Source organism: Cryptomeria japonica, chromosome 3 (genome assembly GCF_030272615.1).
Source record: "Cryptomeria japonica chromosome 3, Sugi_1.0, whole genome shotgun sequence".
Taxonomy (NCBI): domain Eukaryota; kingdom Viridiplantae; phylum Streptophyta; class Pinopsida; order Cupressales; family Cupressaceae; genus Cryptomeria; species Cryptomeria japonica.
In genome coordinates, this window is record NC_081407.1 from 137,630,718 (window position 1) to 137,651,068 (window position 20,351).

The window sequence follows — 20,351 nt, forward strand, 5'->3', positions numbered from 1 at the left end:
GACCACTTCAATGACTAGTATTCCTACTTTCACTTCAAATATCATGGATACATCAACTCAAAATGTTATACCTACAACCATTAGTCATGGGGGCAATCTCTCTTCTTCATTCAATCCTCCATCTTTTTCTTTGCCTTCAATGAGTATTCCTATTGTCTCTCAACCAATCAATGTGACACAAGGGGGAAATTCATCCAATCATTCTCGCCCTCCTTTTAGTGTCCTATTTCCTACCCAGTCATCACCTATGCCTACTTACCATGGTGTTCCACCACCCTATTGTCCATCAATACCTTCTTTCAATAATATCACTCAATCAAACATGTCTAACATACATTATTCAACCGAAACAACCATTAATAGCCTTGCCCAAACTGTGTCATCATTGCAACAACAAATTGCTTCTATGAGTCAATCCAAGTTTAGTGTGCCCACATTTGATGTTGTGAGCCCACTTTCTCTTGATATTGTTAGAGTTGTCCCTCCTAAACATGTTGAAGTCCCTCAACTAGAACTCTATAATGGAAAAAGGTGATCTTTTAACACATGTCAAAATTTTCCAAACTTTGTGTACTGACTTTGCTTATAATCAAAGATTGCTTGCCAAACAGTTTACTAGAACACTAAGAGATGAGGCTTTATAATGGTATTTCTCTTTGCCTTCCTATTCTATTACTTCTTTTCAGCAATTAGCAAATGCTTTTATTCAACAATTTCAAAATAACATAGGTCCTAAAATCACTTTGACTGATTTACTGCATTGTAAACAAGGTGTTAGAGAAAAAGTGTCTAATTTCATTGGTAGATATAAGCATTTGTATTCTCAAAATTCTTTTCCAGTGCCTGATAATGATATTCAAAGAATTTTCATTTCTAATTTGCAAAAAGACATTAGGGACAAACTTCTCCTTTCTGAGTTTACTTCCTTTCCACAGTTGTGCGCAACAATTCACAATTATCAACTGGCTGTGATTCAAATGGCTCAATCTACTCCTATGTCTCCGAGTAATAAGGGTGAGAGTGCTCAACAACTGTTTGCAAAGTTCAAACCAAATAAAGGCTTCGTCAAATTCAATGACACCATTAACAACAACAATGTGAATGCTACAACAGGTGTGCCTCCTATTTCTAAATTTTTCAGAAGAGAAAGACAATTTACTCCTTTGAATGAATCTTTGCATAGCATCATGTCTCAATTGTTGCAAATAAATGTTATCAACCTTCCTCCAATAAAACCACTTGACCTTTCTAAGGAAGCATCACCTTACTTTGATAATAATTATTTTTGTCAATTTCATTGTCAACCTGGTCATGATACTGAGAAATTTTTTGCATTAAAAATTAAATTCAAGACCTGGTTGATAATAATACTACATCTGTGGAAGGTGTGAATGATAAGGGAAACAAATCAGTAGCTCCTCCTAATCAAAATGTTAAGATTTTTACTAATCCTTTTCCCTCTCATACCTCTAACGTGATTGAGACTGAACATAGCTCTTTCTCTCCCTTTGATCTTACTACCATGACTCCAAATTTAATGAATATGGTAGAGAAACAAGAAACACCTAAGGACTCATGTATCACATTTGACCCCAGTGAGACCATTAGAGAACTTGATGGACCTTTATACATAGTTGTGAAGATTCAAGATAAACCTTGTCGTGGTGTGCTTATTGATCCCTCTTGCATGGTTAATGTCATCACTGAGGAGTATCTTTTCACTTTACATTTGCCTACCAATCTATGATGATACTAATATGGTCATTAAGTTATTTGATGGATTTTCTTGTCCTACCATTGGTTCTATCACACTCCCTATTGAGGTTCACACTAAATCTATAGATGTCAACTTTGTTGTCATTCCTTCATCTAAACAATTCTGTATGAAGTTAGGTTACCCTTGGCTATCTTCTAGGAAGACTATTGCTTCCCCAATACATAAATGTTTGAAATTTCCCCATAATGGAGAAACCATAACTGTTAACCATAGCTTATTTCGACCAGCCCAAAGAATGCTAGGTGTTCCTATTGATTACTTTTAGCCTAAGCAACTTCAGTCTCTTGCACCGAGAAGAGATGCTCTATTTCAATCTTATAAAAAATGAAAGAAATATATGATCTTATCCTTAAGCCAACCTCGCACTCCAAAACTTTATAGTCCCACCATTCTTGAAGATGAAGTTCTTCCCTTGATGGATAGAAATAATCTTCCTCCTAAGGAAGATTATCAACCTATTCATATGGATGAAAGTATGCCTTCTCCTAAGAAGAAAAATAATATCCCTCCTAAGGTTAGACCTGTACCTCCTCCTCATGATAGACTTGGTCTCCTTCCTACACCGAACATTCCTGCTTTATATGGTGGAGTTCTGCCTCCTTGCTCTTATAGAGAGAAGAGACCTGCCTCTCCTCTTGTCCAGCCTAAAATACCTCAACCTAAATCTCCAACTACCAAAGATGAGAATATTTATCCTTCAACAAATATTCCTCCTTTCATAAATATTCCTCCTTCTTCTCAGCCTTCCACTAAGAGTCGATGGAATCATTGTGCGAGAGATTGTTGACGAAAACTTCATGCTAGAGCTCATGAAGTTGTTTCTCAAACTATTCAATCTCCCAAAACACCAACAATTGACATGAATCCCTTTTCTCCTAAACAAGATGTTGAACCTAAATATCCAAATCATAAGTTGTAGAAAACATGTGATAGTTTTACTTCTATTCATGTTAGAGCTCCTCTTTCCATTAATCTTGACAAAGAAATAGGTGAAAATGTTATTCATGATGGCAATAAAACTCCTAATGCTTCTGATAGTGAATATGAATATGTTGTTATTTGCATAATTTTTAAAAGCCTTAATCCTAGCTCCTAGAATTGAACAAAGTGACTTAGCACATGAGCATAGTCCTTGTTTCGATCTTGTGATAGCTCCATCTGTTGTGCTCGATATCGCTCCTCTAGTGTGTTTCCCACCTTCCCGAAATAGTGATCAACAAGATCCAAAAGTGGATGTTGTGCTAGACTAGCTACATTACCATTATAGATCCTCTACCTCTCTCTCTTTTCTTGGTCTTTTGTGACCATTCTTCTATGTGTATCCCTATTCTTCTATTTTCCCTAATAATGTCTACTTGACGATGATGCAAAGCATTGAGATCTCTTTTGGTCTCTTTCATGTTGACTCAAAAGACACATGTTTTCCCTTTCTTCCAAGGCAGTTTCCTTTCTTTGGGGATTGACGACTATTCTATGCATATATATACATGATATACATGAGTTATCATACAACATACTGACCCCGAGGAAAGTGAAACTACCATGTGCTTTTTGTTTTGTGTTAATTATCCTTGGGTTTATTCCTCATTTGGGGGCTAAATCCTTGCAATAACCTGGTCCCCCCCTCTCTATTGGGTGTATCCTACCTTAAAGAAATCACTCCTGATAAGGTGTGCACGATCCATTTAACATGGGGGCATACACTCCCCTCATATTATCCTTCTTGATACTTAAAGTTACTTAGTGAAGTTGATCTTACTTTGTAATTTTTTGTTATCTTTTCTTTTTTTATGACTCATAGTGAGTGGAACCTTACTACTTGCAGTCATGGTTCTCTCCTTCTCGATCTTCCCTTTTACTTTTTCAATCAAAGTTGTAAGCTTAGTCCATTGGGGGCTTTGTGTATCTTACCTCCTTGATGTTGTAAAAGTCTTTCAATCTTGTTTCCTTGTACTTTACCGGTAATATTGGCGTACACTTATACTCCCGCTAAGGTGGAGGCTAAATGTGGCATCATAAAATTGTGACCTTGTAATTTTCGACCGCATTTGGGTCTTCACGTTGGCAAAACAAATCCCTAAGCCTAACTGGAGACCCGAGACATGCTCGCACCTCCTGAAACATGCATTTCCTTGCATCTTGCACTGCCTATTCCCACTCCCTATACTGAATTAGGGTAGAATAGGGGCGTGGTGCCCCTGTCCTTGCCCTATTTTGGGCCCCCTTTGCATTAATCTTGCATTGGGCTTGTCAGTGGTGAAGCGGGAAAAGGTTTTGTATGTTGACCTAAGACGGAAAATCAATTACAAACCCTAATTGGCAAGTATATAAGACATTTTTTTCCCTCCTATTTGCATAAGCGAAAGTAAGGTGAACAAGAATTATCGTCATTCAAACATTCCTTTCAAGCATTGAACATCTCAAGTCTCCTTTCAAGGCTAGGTGTTGCATTCAAGTCAAAGATTCAACCATTGAGGAGGAGATCTCTTCGACATCCAATTCTACACATCCTTTCAAACAACTCTATCAACATTTCAATTGCATCCTCTCTTGAGATGAATTCTACTTCAGTCATTTACTTTCATTTACTTGCAAGTACTTTTTATCATTTGGATAATTCCAAAATTGGGGTTTGACCTAAAGGCAAATCCCCAATCCCAACAACATTTCCTCTCTTTTATGTGTGTCGGTTGTAGGTGCGCAGATGTATTTGCAGGTTTAAGCTTCATTTTTAGAGATGGAAAAACCCTTTTCGGTGCAAGAATTTTTCAGAGGACCAAGTACACTTTCATTTCGGTCTCGACAACTTTCACACAAATTTACAAGGGAGGTTTGTCTTGGCATTTTACTGCTAATTCTAGGTGCACAACTTCATCCCGCATTTCTATCTCAAGTTATAATCATTTCTTTGCCATCTTTACACTTAGTCTCAAATTTCTTAATTTATCTTATCCATTCTAAAAGAGGGGTTAATTTACTTTCCAAATTCATTGTTAATTCACTTAGCATTCAATCTCTTTCCATTGATATTGGATCTATTGAATTCAACCCCCTCTTTTAAATGTAATGTGTGAAAGAGGTTGAAGAGGATCCTTTGTGAAACTTTCACTCCTTTCTTGAGGAGGGTAAAGCTTTCCACTTGATCTCCTCGTCACACCTTTTTCACCATTACAGGGGGCATACACTCTACTCAATGTTACAATTTATGCACACAACAATGACATGTTTTTAATATTAAAGTTTGCAAACAGAGCCTTTTGCTTTTTAATTTTTTTTCATGACTCATAGTAAGCACTAAATCTTACAAGGTCGGTATAGTCATGCTCTTTGTTTGCCTTTAATGTTTTGTCCATTTTATCTTGATATTAGAAGTGTAAGATGCTAAAGTCACTGGGGGCTTGGTGTGTCTCATATCTTTGATATCTTGGCGAAATATTTTCAATGCGACATTATACATTACTGTGAGTATGTTTAGTCTCATACTTCTACTAAAGAGGGGGATAAATGTAATATCATAAATTTTATCTGCATACAATTTCTTACTCACCTAGGCCTCATCTTGGTGCTTTGTGTTTCGATGCTAGATGACTATTTTGATTCTTCTCACACCACCTCTCAAACTTGCAATTTCATCACCTTCCTTGCCTTATCCTCGAGTCTAAGTCCCGATTCTTAGGACAAAGGCATTCAATGGTGACCTCATGTGAGTGAGAAATCTGACCCCATGTTAGCCTACTTCGAAAATTCAAATTATTTTTGAGAAATCAAGTATAAAACAAGGTCTACCCCTCTAATTTCAAAACCTAAATCAACAATGTCCTAAGTGAAATCAAGATCCTAATTACACTCTAGCAAAGTGAACAAGTGATCAAACATTCAATGAGCATTGAGAGGAAGTGAAGTCAAGTTCAAGTATTCAATATGGCATCCATGATCAACTTTCTATGAAGATATTCTACAAGCCATCCTAAAACCCTTGCATGAGGATCCAAACAAGCTTTATCAAGGTATACATTTCAATTACAATAATTTCATTGTAGATCCAACCTTTCCCTCAAAAGGAAAGCATCTTGTTATAATTTTCCATTACAATTACTATTTCGATTTCAAGATTAATTCCTAAACCGAGGTTTGACCCAAGGTAAACCCCTATCTTTTGGCAAGAGACACTGCATTAATGTTTAGATGTTGTCATTGATGGAAACTAATGTCAGATATGCCATTCACAATTCATAATTCATTCATACCAGAAGATTGATTGAGGTTTGGTGAGGTCTGATGAGATAGAACAATGCATCCAATAGAGCATAGAGTGTTATGGTTTGAAGATCTTTTGTGTTATGGAACTCAGAGAAGCATCAAGGATGTGTAAATTGCCATGATCCAAGTTTGTGGCCTCCAGTGATGAGTCTTGTGTCTAAATTGAAAGATCCAGTAGACAAGTTTTTTAGTATAACAGTGTTCATCAGCAGTAACATGTGAAGATTAATTGTGTGAATCTTGCGGATCAATTTTGGTAGTTGTTTATGTGTTTGAGGTTAGTGAGTTGGCATGTGGGAAGCTTGTGGACAATTTATTTTGGTCTGTTTATTCATTTGAGTTCAGATTGAGTTGACTTGGTGTACATGTGTCATTTGTGTGTTATGCGCTTTTGGGCCGAGATGAAGAATATCTAATTTGATGTTGCAGATATATAAGACTGATTGATATGATCATTTGTGGTATCAATGGTTATGTGTGAAGTTTGTATGAGTGATTGTGCATAGTTTCACGTGCGGAGTTGAAAGATTTGTGCTCTGCAATACAAAAAAATATCATAACAAAGTGGTATAGCAAATAGAGTAAGATTATGTGTTTTGTGATTAACCAGAACTATACTCCGGCATTTATTGATGCTATTCAATATTTCAAACCTTGTTGTATCTTTTGTAATCATTTGTAAGGCAGTGAACCTTCCGGGTTGTAGCCCTTTTGTAATTTGAACAGTGAGCTCTAGGCAGTGTGCTTGAATGCATGTGCATTCCCCATTGTAATATTTCCACTTACTCCTAATAGGGTATTATCTCATTGTGGGTAGGTTCCCACCACGGTTTTTACCTTAACTGGGTTTTCCATGTATAAATTTGGTGTTATGGTGTTGTGGATGTTTACATAATGTGTTTACATCTCTCTTTTTTTGATTTGCATTAAGTCATTGAAGAATCAAGTTAATAATGTTAAATTTTTCAGAACACTGATTCACCCTCCCCCCCTCTTAGTGTTCCATGATTCCAACAATTGGTATCAGAGCCTAGTTCCTCAAAAGGAGCCTAACAACTTGAGGAAGATCCAGGAAGGCATCTTAATGGATTCAAGTAGTCTTAGGCAACAACTACTTGTTGCACTTGATGATCTTGATTAGTCCAAAGCCAAATTCCGAGAATTGAAAACAAATCTTAATGATGCTAAAAATTTCATTCAGTCATTAAAGGAGCAACTAAATAGGTGAAAGTAAAAAGAAAGGAGCTTGTTGACCAACTTAAGAAGAAATAAAGTCTAAGCATGGATGACGAAGCTCTGAAGGAAAAGATAGAAGAATGTGAGAAGCTTGCCAGAGATAATGTAGTTCAAAAGAATGAGATGGAAGCCATTGTGATGAAATTGACAAGGGATATTGAAGAAAGGAAGAATAATGAGGAGAAGCTTTCTCAGTCTTTGAAAGAAGAATTTGAAGAATGTTGCAGACTTGAGAATGAGAATGGACAGTTGATGAGCAACCTGATGAATAATGATGAACAATAACTACTTAACAGATATTGAGAGGGGGGGTGGGTGAATCAGTATAGACAAAAACTTCCCTAAACCACTTTGACTATAAAGACTGCACTAAGTGGTAAATATTATCACCAATCTAAAACAGGGCACTACCGGTAAAACATAGTGAGACCGTGAAACACATAAACCGGTAACACTTAGATCTTCACAAAACCTAATAACTAATTTCCACTTCACCCATATGCATAAGAAAGTAATACATCATTAGAAATATAATGACCACTGAATCAGCATGCTTTACCACTTAATAGAAAACACTAAGACATCACATGAAAAAGCATCACACATAACACACTGATTTTTCACGTGGAAACCCAACTGGGAAAAACCACAGTGGGGATGAATAGCCACAAGTTGTTCTCTGAACTCTTCTAAAGTCCACTCTGTTAGGAGCCTAGTCCAGTTAAAGACTTTACAATAGGTTCTGCTAGGAATCGATCCTGCTAGGGATCACCCAGTTAAGGGATGGCTAAATACCCGGTTAAAGGTTAAAACCTTGTTAAAGGTTACCTCACAAGAGGATTTGAAGAACTCAATGATTTTGAGTCACCCTATTAAAGGATTTACATAAATCCTGTTAAAGCTACTTGGTTAAGGGATTTTTCAATTGCTGAAATGATTAGAAATCAATAGGTAAAACACTGATATGATAACAACACTCAATGCCAAGGCATATCCACTTTAGTTCCTTCACATCTGCAATCACACTCTGTAGATCTTAATTCACTGCACGAGTTTGGAAAGAATCAAGTATCTCTTCACTTGAATACACACACAACCATTTTCCAACAACCTCATAATGCAAATCATCATCGACCTTATAGACAACAATTAGGTCGGTAGCTAAAACCTAAAACCCTATGCATATAGGTTGTCAATATAGTCGGTCCAATCCTGACCATTCAATCACATTACATAGTGTAAAACAATCTTGAACAAATCTCAAGACGTTCTCCATCGTTTGTTCTTTGTTGCTTCTGAAAGCTGATAACCCATCACGCGCTCTCCACCATTTACTGAGACTTCACACATTCCTGAGGTAGATAGGATCAATCTTCTTCATGCAAGATCCTCAAGGAAATCCTTCATGCGCACAAGGCTGATGTGGCAACATGATCTGATCTTCATTTAAATGCTAACCCATCACAGTATGTTGTCGGTCGAATCACACATACTTGAAATGCATCAACCAGAAACCTGAAGCTAAAACTACCAACCGGTAGTCATATCAAATGAAACCCCGATACCGGTTCACATTCCAACATACCGGTTCACTTGCCAGTTTGCTTCCTTTAATATACCGGTTCATACTTTAGCATATTGACATCAATGACAACATACAATATCATCATGTCATCAAACTCTGCACATATGCCAACACGACCTTCAAGATGCTAGAGAAAATGAGGAAGATCTTGGAAAGCATATCCTACTTCTCAAGTTTGATCTTGAAGCCGTAAATGAGTACAAGGAGAAGTTCTGGATCAACTTAGCCAGACTTGATGAGATGCTTGCAATTAAGAAGAATCCCAATGGTGCTATGCTCAAATTCATCATTGCTAAATAAGAAATAAGGAAAATCATGAATCCCTTAACTATCTAAGCAATTCAAACACAAAACAAGTGATATAGATGCAAAACAAAATGAAATTAAACAATGTAAAGTTCCCTATTGTACATCATGGCTTCCATTATTCTTCTCTTCTTTGTGGTATGGTGGCTCTCAGATATCACGCTGGCAATCTGCAATTGACACAAAGATTCAAAGTTCATGATTGCTGAAAATAGAGATTGAATGCTCAATTTATATATTTTCGGAGAATATTGATTGAAAGGTGGAACAAATTGGTCAAGAGGTGGAACTCAGGTGAGCTCACATGAAGATTGATAGTTGAACACATATTCAACAGCTTGGATTATATTATGTGTTACATTTTCCATAGGTTATGGCCAATAGGGCCTTGATTACAACTTTGATAGAGCGATGGCATTCTAAGACATGTTCTTTTCATCTTCCTACTGGTGAGGCATCGATTACCTTAGAGGATGTATGGCGTATACTGCGTATTTTGATTCATGGTGAGAGAGTTGTGTATGACCATGATGATGGTGTTGCTGGATAATGTGCACTTTTCAAGTGTGAGGTACAAGACTTACAGATCAGTGGTCGGTATGATATCCCTTGGGCTCGATTAGACTATGCTGATCTGACTATCGTACTATGCAGTATCATCAGTGGTTTGTTGATGCCTGATAGACGAGGTCATGGATTTCTAGTTGGATGGGGCAGAGTGCTCCATGATATGATTGTGCATCGATGAGTATATGCTTGAGGTCAATGTCTTCTAGCCATGGTGTATTATCAGATGCACGACATTGTATACCTTGGATATGGATCTGTCAGTTGTGGTGTGACATTTCTCTAGACGTGGGCATGGGAGTAAATTTATATTTTGAGACCTGTTATTCATGTTGACTTGCAGCCTAGTGAGCCTTATGCTTATAGGTACACAATGGGTATTAGACACAGGGGTTTAGGTAACACCTTGTATTGGAGACATCAACTTGATATTTTGCATCTTTTTATTTGGAGACCAAATTTAGATTGCCCCGGTTGCGCAGATGATGCAATGCACTTACCTTTTTTCCAACATCAGATATATCTTATTGGTAGGTCATTCGAGACACAGCGGATTATTGAGATGTCTCTTCTAGGATGGGTACTTAGATAGTTTGGGGAGGTACAGGTTACACCAGTGGTTACTACTTATTGTGCTCTTGTATCTCGAGAGGTATGATTGGGGGGTATGTATATAGCCACATGTTGCTTCTACTGAGTTTGATGCTCTTCAGCCATTACTTTAGGGTTGGGGTAGAGGTGCAGCAGATCCAGGGACTACGTCGGAGTATGATGCATGGTTGGCTAGACATAGGCCTATTCCACTTACTGATCCTGTTGTTCCAATTACAGCACAACATATTCAACATCCTAGACAGTGCCTAAAGATAGACATGGGGGAGAGAGTCAGAGGAGAGGGGGGAGATGAGGGAGGTGGAGGAGTGGAGGGGGGAGATGAGGACATAGACATTGGTGGAGACACTGAGTCTACTAGCACCAGAGATGACGATGATTCTTCAAGGTCATCGAGCAATGAGGATGGTGATGATGATGATGATAATACAGAGCTGGAGAATGTGCCTTCTGCAGAGGGTGGAGGAGGATAGGTGGGTGACAAGGATGATGATGATCTGCAGATTCTCAGAGTGCGGATTAAGAGTCTAGAGGATGAGGTCGCTAGACGAGATGTCGAGTGAGAGGCTTAACGTATAGACTACGGTGCATTAGAGACCAAGAGGGATTATTTCCAGAGGGAGAGAGATGAGGTAGTTAGATGGTCATAGATGATTCAGGCTGCCTATGATCAACACTTTGCTCCAGGTACTGATGCACAGAGACAGTCTAACAAACTTTATTATGCTACACAAGAGGATTTTTATTATCGACAACTTTATTATGACACTGTACTTGAGGGACAAAGAGCTCCTAGTTTTAGTGTTGTTAGAGGTCATTCCAGTTCTAGTAGGACTTCCACATAGAGGACTAGCAGTGGTGGTGTTATGGGACCACCTCGACATCCTGGGGAAGGAGCTAGTGCACAGGATTCACCTGCTAATAGAGGCAGTGTCAGTTGAGACATATTGATCATATTATCTGAGCCTTCGGGCTTGTTTATTGTATTCATACACATTATCATTTTTGAGTTATATATATGATATGCAATTTTTTGGCGGTAATCTATCATGCTTTTCTTTACATGTATGTTAAATGATGCTATAAGTTATATGATGTATGTCTATATGATTCTATATGATTCATGAATGTTTTATGAATGCAATGGTTTCTATATGATTTATTAATGATATTTATGAATGCAATTTGTTTCTACATGTATGCATAAATGATGTTTAGAATGCAATGACTACTACATGATTTATTTTTTGTATGATAATGCCAGAACAAATTTTTAACTCACATGTACTTTGAAGAAATGTTAGTAAGATGAAAGAAAGAAGAGATTGATGAAAGAATAATGTGATAAAAGAATATGATTTAGATAGAAGATGGGAAATCAACAGGCTATCAAGAAACATATGAGATGAGAATGAAATTGAATGAATCATAAACCTGTGTCATTTATTTTATTGCACAATATATATTCATCACCAAGCCTTATTATTGAACAATGAATCTTAGCACATCAGGGTATAAGGAACCAAGATGTGAAGATATCTCATTGAAGAAACATACAGATAGCAGATAAGGAGTCAACCCCTCCATTTTGGGAAATACACTAGGGGTCGAGGTATGTGTGGCATTCAATAGCTGAATGCTCCTATCACAAACACCCACTAGAGCAATTTCCCTAGAACTTCATCGGTTCACACCACAAACAACAAACAAAAGAAAAAGATAATGCCCATCATGGCTCCTCTACTCACTTGTGGACATCCTTGAGTAGCATAGGAACATAATCTGTCGCCATATTGATAAAAGATAAAGACTGACCCAGACAAAATTCAGCAGCTATACTGACCTTGTGCCTTTGTTCTTAGTTGCTTGATGTGATGGTTGATAGTATCTGATCTCAGAAAGTTGCGGACCCCGTATAAGACTGATTTGTTTGATTTCGAGTGTACCCTCTTTTGTTTAAGACAAGATAATGATCACTTAATATGGATATAATACGATTGATAAGACAGTTCGATCAGTTGATTGCAGATGTTTGACTAGATAGGAGTATCCTTTGTTAACTTCGTGCAAAGTGTTTGCTGGATATCTACTAGGGTATTTGTTTCTCACAAGGCAATTTATTGCAAGTTTTTTGATTGATTGATTTTTGACTGTTTAGTTCTTTTTCAAGAGCTTTTTCGATGTTTTTGGATTATATGGATCGATATTTGAATGTTTTTGGTATTTTTCAAGACATTTTGCAGATGTTTTTGTTTTCTTTCAAAGGACATTATATGAATGTTTTTGGTATTTTCACTACTCTTTCCGACTATTTTGGATTTTTAAGTTTTACACTGTTTTTTGGAGTTTTTCAGGACTTTTTTTCGAATGTTTTTGATATTTTTAAGTTTTCCATTGTTTTTGGATTTCTTTAGGATTTTTTTCGAATGTTTTTGATATTTTTGAAGGACGTTTTCCAAATGTTTTTGGTTGATTTTTTTAGGACTTTTAACGATTTTTAGGATTTTTTTCAGTTATGCCCCCAGTGTGCAGACCTGTATGACATGATGATATGCAAAATGCATGCAGAGACAATGAATTTTTGATATTACCTATGTTAATGCAATATGCATGATGAAGATGCATTTCCTATTCGAGAAAGGATGATTGTGTTTGTTTGGCATTTTGTAATACACCAATTGAAATGGAGGTACAAAACATTTAGTAGATAAGTAGTCAATCGATCCTTAAGGTCCTTTGGAACATCCAAATTAACACACTTAGTGACTAGGATTTATAAATGGAGATGCGGAAAAATTCCCCATTGGTTCTTGAAACTTTGATCTTATTTTTCCCATGTTTGTGCAAATGAGTTAATTCCTTCTCTTGTGTTCACTAAAGATCCTTAACATCCTATACAACTAGCTACATGGATTATTCTAACTTCAAAAATATCCCAAATAGAGCCTCGCTACCAGCAAGATTTTAGAGCTTTGATGAGGTTATAAATTGTAATTTCTCAAATATTTCTCCATTGCCACCAGGCATTCATAGCCCTGATGGAATTACTTGCATGTTCCCATAGTCAAGCTTTTTGTCGCACTTGCATGCGTGATATTTCAGTTATATATCATGGCTCTTTTGCCTTGAGATGAATATTTGACATAGCTCTTTTTCTTTTTATTTTCTCGCCTTGACTTTGTTAGTAATGAAACCTACTTGGGTGTGACAATTACAGTGATGCTGAAGTAGAATTTTAGATTTTTCACTAGTCATATGATCAACTAGGTGTCTAGAATGAATTAGAGATTTTCTTAATATGTTTGAGATATAGCAATTGATAGATTTTGGGTCAACAAGTCTCAAATAGTGAAATCACTACTCAACCATAAGTAAAGCGTCATCACAGGGTAATGTTGAAAATGTATGACCTTAGGACCTCAATGACTTCATGTCTGAATATCTAAGAAAGGAGATGACCCTTGCTTCTCTTAAATGCACACAGATGATCACCTTAGACAAATGCCTTGTTTTATTGATGCTTCTATATGCAAATGCAGAAATGTTGCGAAAGCGATGTATTTGAAAAAGAAACTATATGTGATGTAGTGCTTTGAATAAAATGATATGCAATGTGGAAAGTGAAACCTAAACTAACCCAACCCTTAGGTATAATATCATTCAAGGTGCATGCTGTTTATAAGGTCGAGGAATTTTGTGTAGGCAGTTCATTGGTCTTTGTTTGAAGAGTCGGATAAAGATGTCTTTTCTAATAGGATATAAGGACTTAGCTAAGTGTGCATGTTCAACATCACCAATGTTGATTTTATTAGTTTTTAGATTTTGTCGATCATCCAAGGGAAATCCAGCTTTAGAACCCATGAATTTTGCTATAGCGTTATCATTTTCAAAGAAATCCAACTTTGGTAGGTTCTCTTGCTCCCAGTCTTTCAAGTGTGGGTATATGAGGCAAATAGATTCTAGTTCTGAAGTTGTGACATGAGCGGGTGTTATGCCTATTTTTATTGATGCACTTGAAGAGGATGATGAAGTTAACTAGGTGTCAATCCCATTAGTTGTTATTATGCTTGTTTTTGTCACTACATTAGCATTTGATGATGGCACAGATACAATTGCTGACAAGTTTCTCTATGTAGTATGATCTGGATTAGTGATTTCATTGATAAGGGGTTCACAAACAACTTGTGTAGAGGGATTGGGATGATTAGGAGAAATGGTAAGTTCATTTGAGAAGGAATCTTGTGAGGAAAATGGAGGATTATGACATGGAGATGAAGGGATGGAGGGATCTTGATCTTGATTTGGAGAAATAATGGGATCTTATTTAGGATATGAAGGTGAAGGAATACTTTGCTCTGGACTTGGAAAGGGATTATTATGAAGGATAGAAGGAATGTTTCGATCTTTCTTAGGAGGTGGATATTGGATGGGACTTGAAAGGACACTTTGTTCTTGAGACAAAAGGGTATCATTATGAATAGAATAAAAAAGAGTGAGGGGATCATCATAAGATTCTTGGTTGGTGGGATTTTGATAAAAAATTGGGTAGGATGGAAGTGGTTGTTCTTGATCTTTATTTGTTTCATGACTCATTTATTTTGATTTTGGATCATCCTGTTGACTCGAGGAAGAAGTTTGGATATGCATGGGAGATTCTTGGAACGTTTCAACACATTGGCCTGATGAGAAAGGATTTTGAATGAGATCCTCTAAATCATGACTTGGATTAGATTGGATTTGAATGATGGATAGCCCTTGGGAGATTGTGTTATTAGATGGAGATGGCATGGATTGGTCTTGTGTGACTTTAGAGGATGATGAAATGGTGGATATATATGGTTGATTTGGGATTTGGTTGAAAGGGATTTGCTTTTGGTTGAAAGAAGTATGATTTTGGGTGAAAGATGTTTGATTTTGGTTGAATTAATTTTGATTTGGACTTTGGTTGAAAGGGGTTTGATTTTGGTTGAAAGAGGTTTGAATGTTGGGTTGGTGTGAATTTTGATTTGGCCTTTGGTTGAATAGGGTTTGATTCTAGTTGAAAGGGGTTTGATTGTTGGGTTGATATGATTGGTATGATTGATATAGTGGGTTGAAAGAAAAAGAAGGTTTACATGACTCTAATGTTGGTTGAACTGAGGTAGGAACGATTTTTTTGAAGAATGAAGGTTGGCATGTTTGAATGGTCTCATAAGAAGAAGAAGGTTGGCTTGATACTAATTCCCTCGTGGTCATCACTTCTCTCATTATGTTTTCTAACCAGCCCCTATGGTTGTTAGGACTAGTCAAGTCTATCAATTATTGTTGCAAAGTATTGATTTGTTGAGCTAAGGTTTCTATGGATGGCGATGGAATAGGAATGGAAGGGATGAATCCTCCACCTTCCCTATGAAATGTATAATGCTAATCCATGATGTTTTCTTGATTGGTTTGGACCTAGGATCACAACATGTAAGATGTTTTCTCCATTTCTCTGAATGTGACAATGTTTGATTGAACTTGACCAACTTGTTTGATTTGAGGTTGAGTTTGATTGATCCTTTGATTGTGATTTGGACATTTGGGGTATGACTTTCTAGGATGATTATGCAAATGATGATAGACTAAGATAGACGTATATTAAGTCTAGACAAGGACTATAAATGAGGATTATGCAAGGACCGACTATGGTCACAAGTATGTGAAATTTTGAGTTTGCAAGACTGTCTAACGTTTCAAAATTGACTTTTTTTTTCAGTAATTCTGTGTGTAGGACAAGTTTGTGTTTTTCCAAGTCTGAGAATAATTGTTTGCAGGTAGATATAGTTGTCTGAACTTGTTTTGAAACAAACTCTGAGAATTCAGAGATACGCAGGATAGGGCCTGAAATAGCCCAAATAACTGACTCAATACTAGTCTGATACAACGATACATAAAAGGACACATAAGACAATATTAGGCTGGAAATTGGACACCATTGAATGAGGCCCACGTAGAAAAATACCGAAACAATATGGACAGATAAAGAGTCTGGCAACACTGGCTCCACTCCATGACACACACTTCTCGGGCATGCTAGTCTCTCTTACCCCGAAGATCCAAAAATCTTATCATCGAGGTATTTATTTCTCATAATGCAAGGTATATGAGGGGTATCTATGGGGTACGACCCACACTCCCAAAATCACTGAATGTAGGATTTTGGGCTACTAAGTTGGTTCTTATTGTAAAATTTTGAGGGATCCCGATCCAATGATGAATTCTCAGAGCAAGCCACTTAAGACTTTAGTTCAGCTTATTGGTGCAGGGAAGGCCCGCACATACGTTGAATTCACTCAACACTCTAGCCACCTGACCAATATGTTTATATAGTGGCTCGAAAAACCCGCTTGAGAGTACGCTGGGAGAGATGATATCCTCAACGCATCCCAATTCGAAGTACCTCTGTGGGATGATGAAATCCCCAGTCAAAAATACCGGTCTCTACTTGAAATAAAATAAAATTGAGTGTCATTGTCACCTCCTTCCTTTCTCCCAAGACCCCGAAGGCGGGTGGAAAGGTAGCTAATGCAACAATAGGTCCACCCCAAACACGATAAAAGATTCTTTCCTTTAAGAAAATCAAATGTTATTTAATTTATGTGTAACCTGATTCACGTTCATTTTAAAGCCCAAATTTAGGTGTTGAATATGCATATGCATGTCAATTTTAAACACCAAACTGAAATGTGAAGGCATGCATGTCAATTTTAACCATTATTGATTTTAAGCCCAAACTGAAGTGTTACACATGCATGCCAATTTTAACCAATGGTTAATTTTAAGCCCAAAAAATGAAGTGTGAGAGTATGAGTGCAATTGATCTAATACTAATCCAATCCTTTCTATAAATTCACCACAGGCTGCAAACAAATGAGTAGTAGTAAAATCAAATCAACAAAAGACAGAGAACCCAAATCTAACATAAACGAATGCGTGATGCTACCTGTGTGATTGTGTGACCTTGTATAGGCGATTGCGTAATTCTGTCTGATCGATTCTATGATCCTAATAGAGCGAATGCGTGATCCTAATAGATAGATTGCGTGATGATAACAAGACGATTGTGAGATGCACAGGCAGATAACACAAAAAAATAAAGATTGAAGCTAATTTTGATCAGAAACCTGCAAAACAGATTGTGATGCTCTAGCTAGGTCTCTCATCATCCACTCAATGTTAACCAAATCATATTTCACTTGATATGAGAGAACCAAGCTATTGTATTTGTCTATAGCTAGTTGGTCTTCCAAATCTTGTATCTTCTTTTCTACTTTGAGAATTCTCTGATGGCATCTGGCCTGTCTTCTTTGCTCCTTTGTCCTTCTGGCACTTAAAATCTTGAATTGTACCTTACGTGCCATAAACTATTATAAAAACATGCAATAAAAATAATCTGTTTCCAGATTTAGTCAATTTCATGCAGATTTAAACAGATCAAAGAATAGAAAAGGAATAAAAATAGAATTATCAGAATATAAATATTCAAAACAAATGCGTGATAGTATTAGAGCGATTGAGTAATCCTGTAAGGGCGATTGCGTGATGGGTTCCTCACAAATGAGTAACCCTGTTTGGTCGATTGCGTGGCCCTGTCTATGCGATTGTGTAATGATGCAACCACGAATGCGTGATGAAGAGATCTATTTTTGAAATCCATGCAAAACCTGCAAAAAAGGAAAAAATCCGTACGATCTGCAAAAATAACATAGAAAACAGAGAAGGGTAATTAGTTGTTGTTCACGTCGAGTTCACCAAAATGTGCTATGCTCAAATTCATCATTGCTAAATAGGAAATAAGGAAAATCATGAATCCCTTAACTATCTAAGCAATTCGAACACAAAACCAATGAAATAGATGCAAAACAGAATGAAATTAAACAATGTAAAACTCCCTATTGTACATCATGGCTTCCATTGTTCTTCTCTTCTTTGTGGTATGGTGGCTCTCAGATATCGTGCTGGCAACCTGCAATTGACACAAAGATTCAAAGTTCGTGATTGTTGAAAATAGAGATTGAATGCTCAATTTATAGATTTTTGGAGAAGATTGATTGAAAGGTGGAACAAATTGATCAAGAGGTGGAACTCAGGTGAGCTAACATGAAGATTGATAGTTGAACTGTTGATTTAGAGGTGAAACAGAATAAATTGAATATATTAACTAAGTCAACTGATTGAGAAAAAGCCGACTGAAGGAAGAAAAAGGGTGACTGGAGGATAATAAAGCGGATGACAAAGCTAACTAGAAGATGGAAATAGAGATTGGAGAGATAAATGATTAATTAATTAATTTAGCATGTTTTGCACTTTAACTTAGATTTTGAATTTAATCTTTGCATGAGATTTAATTCAAATAATTGAATTTATTTTAAATTCAATTTAGTATTTGAATATATTTAGAACTTGACTTTGATTTTCAATTTGATTTTTGAAATCATGCACATGTAATTGAATTTGATGAAATTAGAAGAATTAATTAGCTAATTAAATAATTTAAAGAAGCTATTTAATTATTTACAAATGAAATTTAATTAAATAATAAGATTATTTAAATTAAAGGATTAAATCACATTTAATTAAATAATAGATATTTAATTAATATTTAGAAAAGGGTTGACTGATTAATTGATTAGAGATAGAAATTAAAAATTAATTTATTTAAATAATAAAGATTATTTAAATTTGGGAATTAATCAGAATTAATTAAATAATAAATATTTAATTAACATTTGAAAATGGTTAAAATGATTAAATGATGAAAGAATAGGAAATAGAATAATTAGTAAGATTATGAGGAAATATGAAATTAGAAGAATAAGATTAATTAACTTAATTAAATAATTAAAGAATTTATTTAATCAATTAGATGAATAATTAGCACATGATCAATGAGACATTTTTAAGTGTCTACACCAATGACACACAAGGTCTTGGATTTGAGAAGGGTGAGAGCTCCAAATTTGCACAATAGAAGGTCAAATCAAGAAGGCCTCTGGTAAGGTAACCTAATTCTCATAATTTCAATGGAAATTGTTTTGTTTGCAATAAATTAGGTCATATGGCTAGTCAATGCAGAAATAGGATGATCAATAATGGTCCATATTTTACCGGTCAATGTTTCAAATGCAATAAGTATGGTCATAAGGCAGATATATGCAGAAGTGTGATGAATAAATTTCCAAATAGAAGAAATGTCAGATGTTATGCATGTGGTATGTTTGGACATGTTGCTAATCAGTGTAGATAAGGAAGAAATCAGATGAATTTCAGAGCTATGCAAAGAAATGTTGTTTGTTATGCTTGCAACAAATTCGGTCACATTGCTAAGTATTGCAGAAGCAGAAATGTGAATAGGAAAGGTCTAGAAGACAAGAACAAGAATGTGAAGGCAAATGAGAAGGGTAAAGTGAAAGCTGAAGAGATCAGAGAGTAGATGAAGAAGACATGGGTTAAGAAGAGTGATTCAGAGGCAGGAAGTGGGTTTGCACTTGATTCCAATGCTAGAACCTCATCCGATAACTAAGCTAAGGCATCTGGCCTTGGGGGATGCAATCCTAAAAATCCTATAAAACTCCATGTTTAAGATCTGTGCCTATTTCTGGCAGGTTACAGAGGTATATGCGATGATCACAGATGTTTGTGATTGACCTCTAGAAGAGTTTGAGCACATTTGAAGATCTAGAGAAGAATTCCTGAGAGATACAAAGTATCTGGAAGTATTAGGGAAAAGTACATTTATTATACTAAAAAGTTAGGTTCATGGAGGATAAAAAGTGATTTTACCACTTCATTTCTTACTTTGCGTTTGAAGAGAAGAAGTTTGGAGAACTCTGCGAGAAGATTGGCAAGTGAGATCAAGTGCTCAACCGATTTTCGAATCAAAAAGAAAATCCGATGGTAAATGTATTTATCTGTGAAACCCCTTTCAATTGAAGTTTGAGATTTGAAATTGGTAAGATGACTGCATCTGGCACTACGACTATTTTG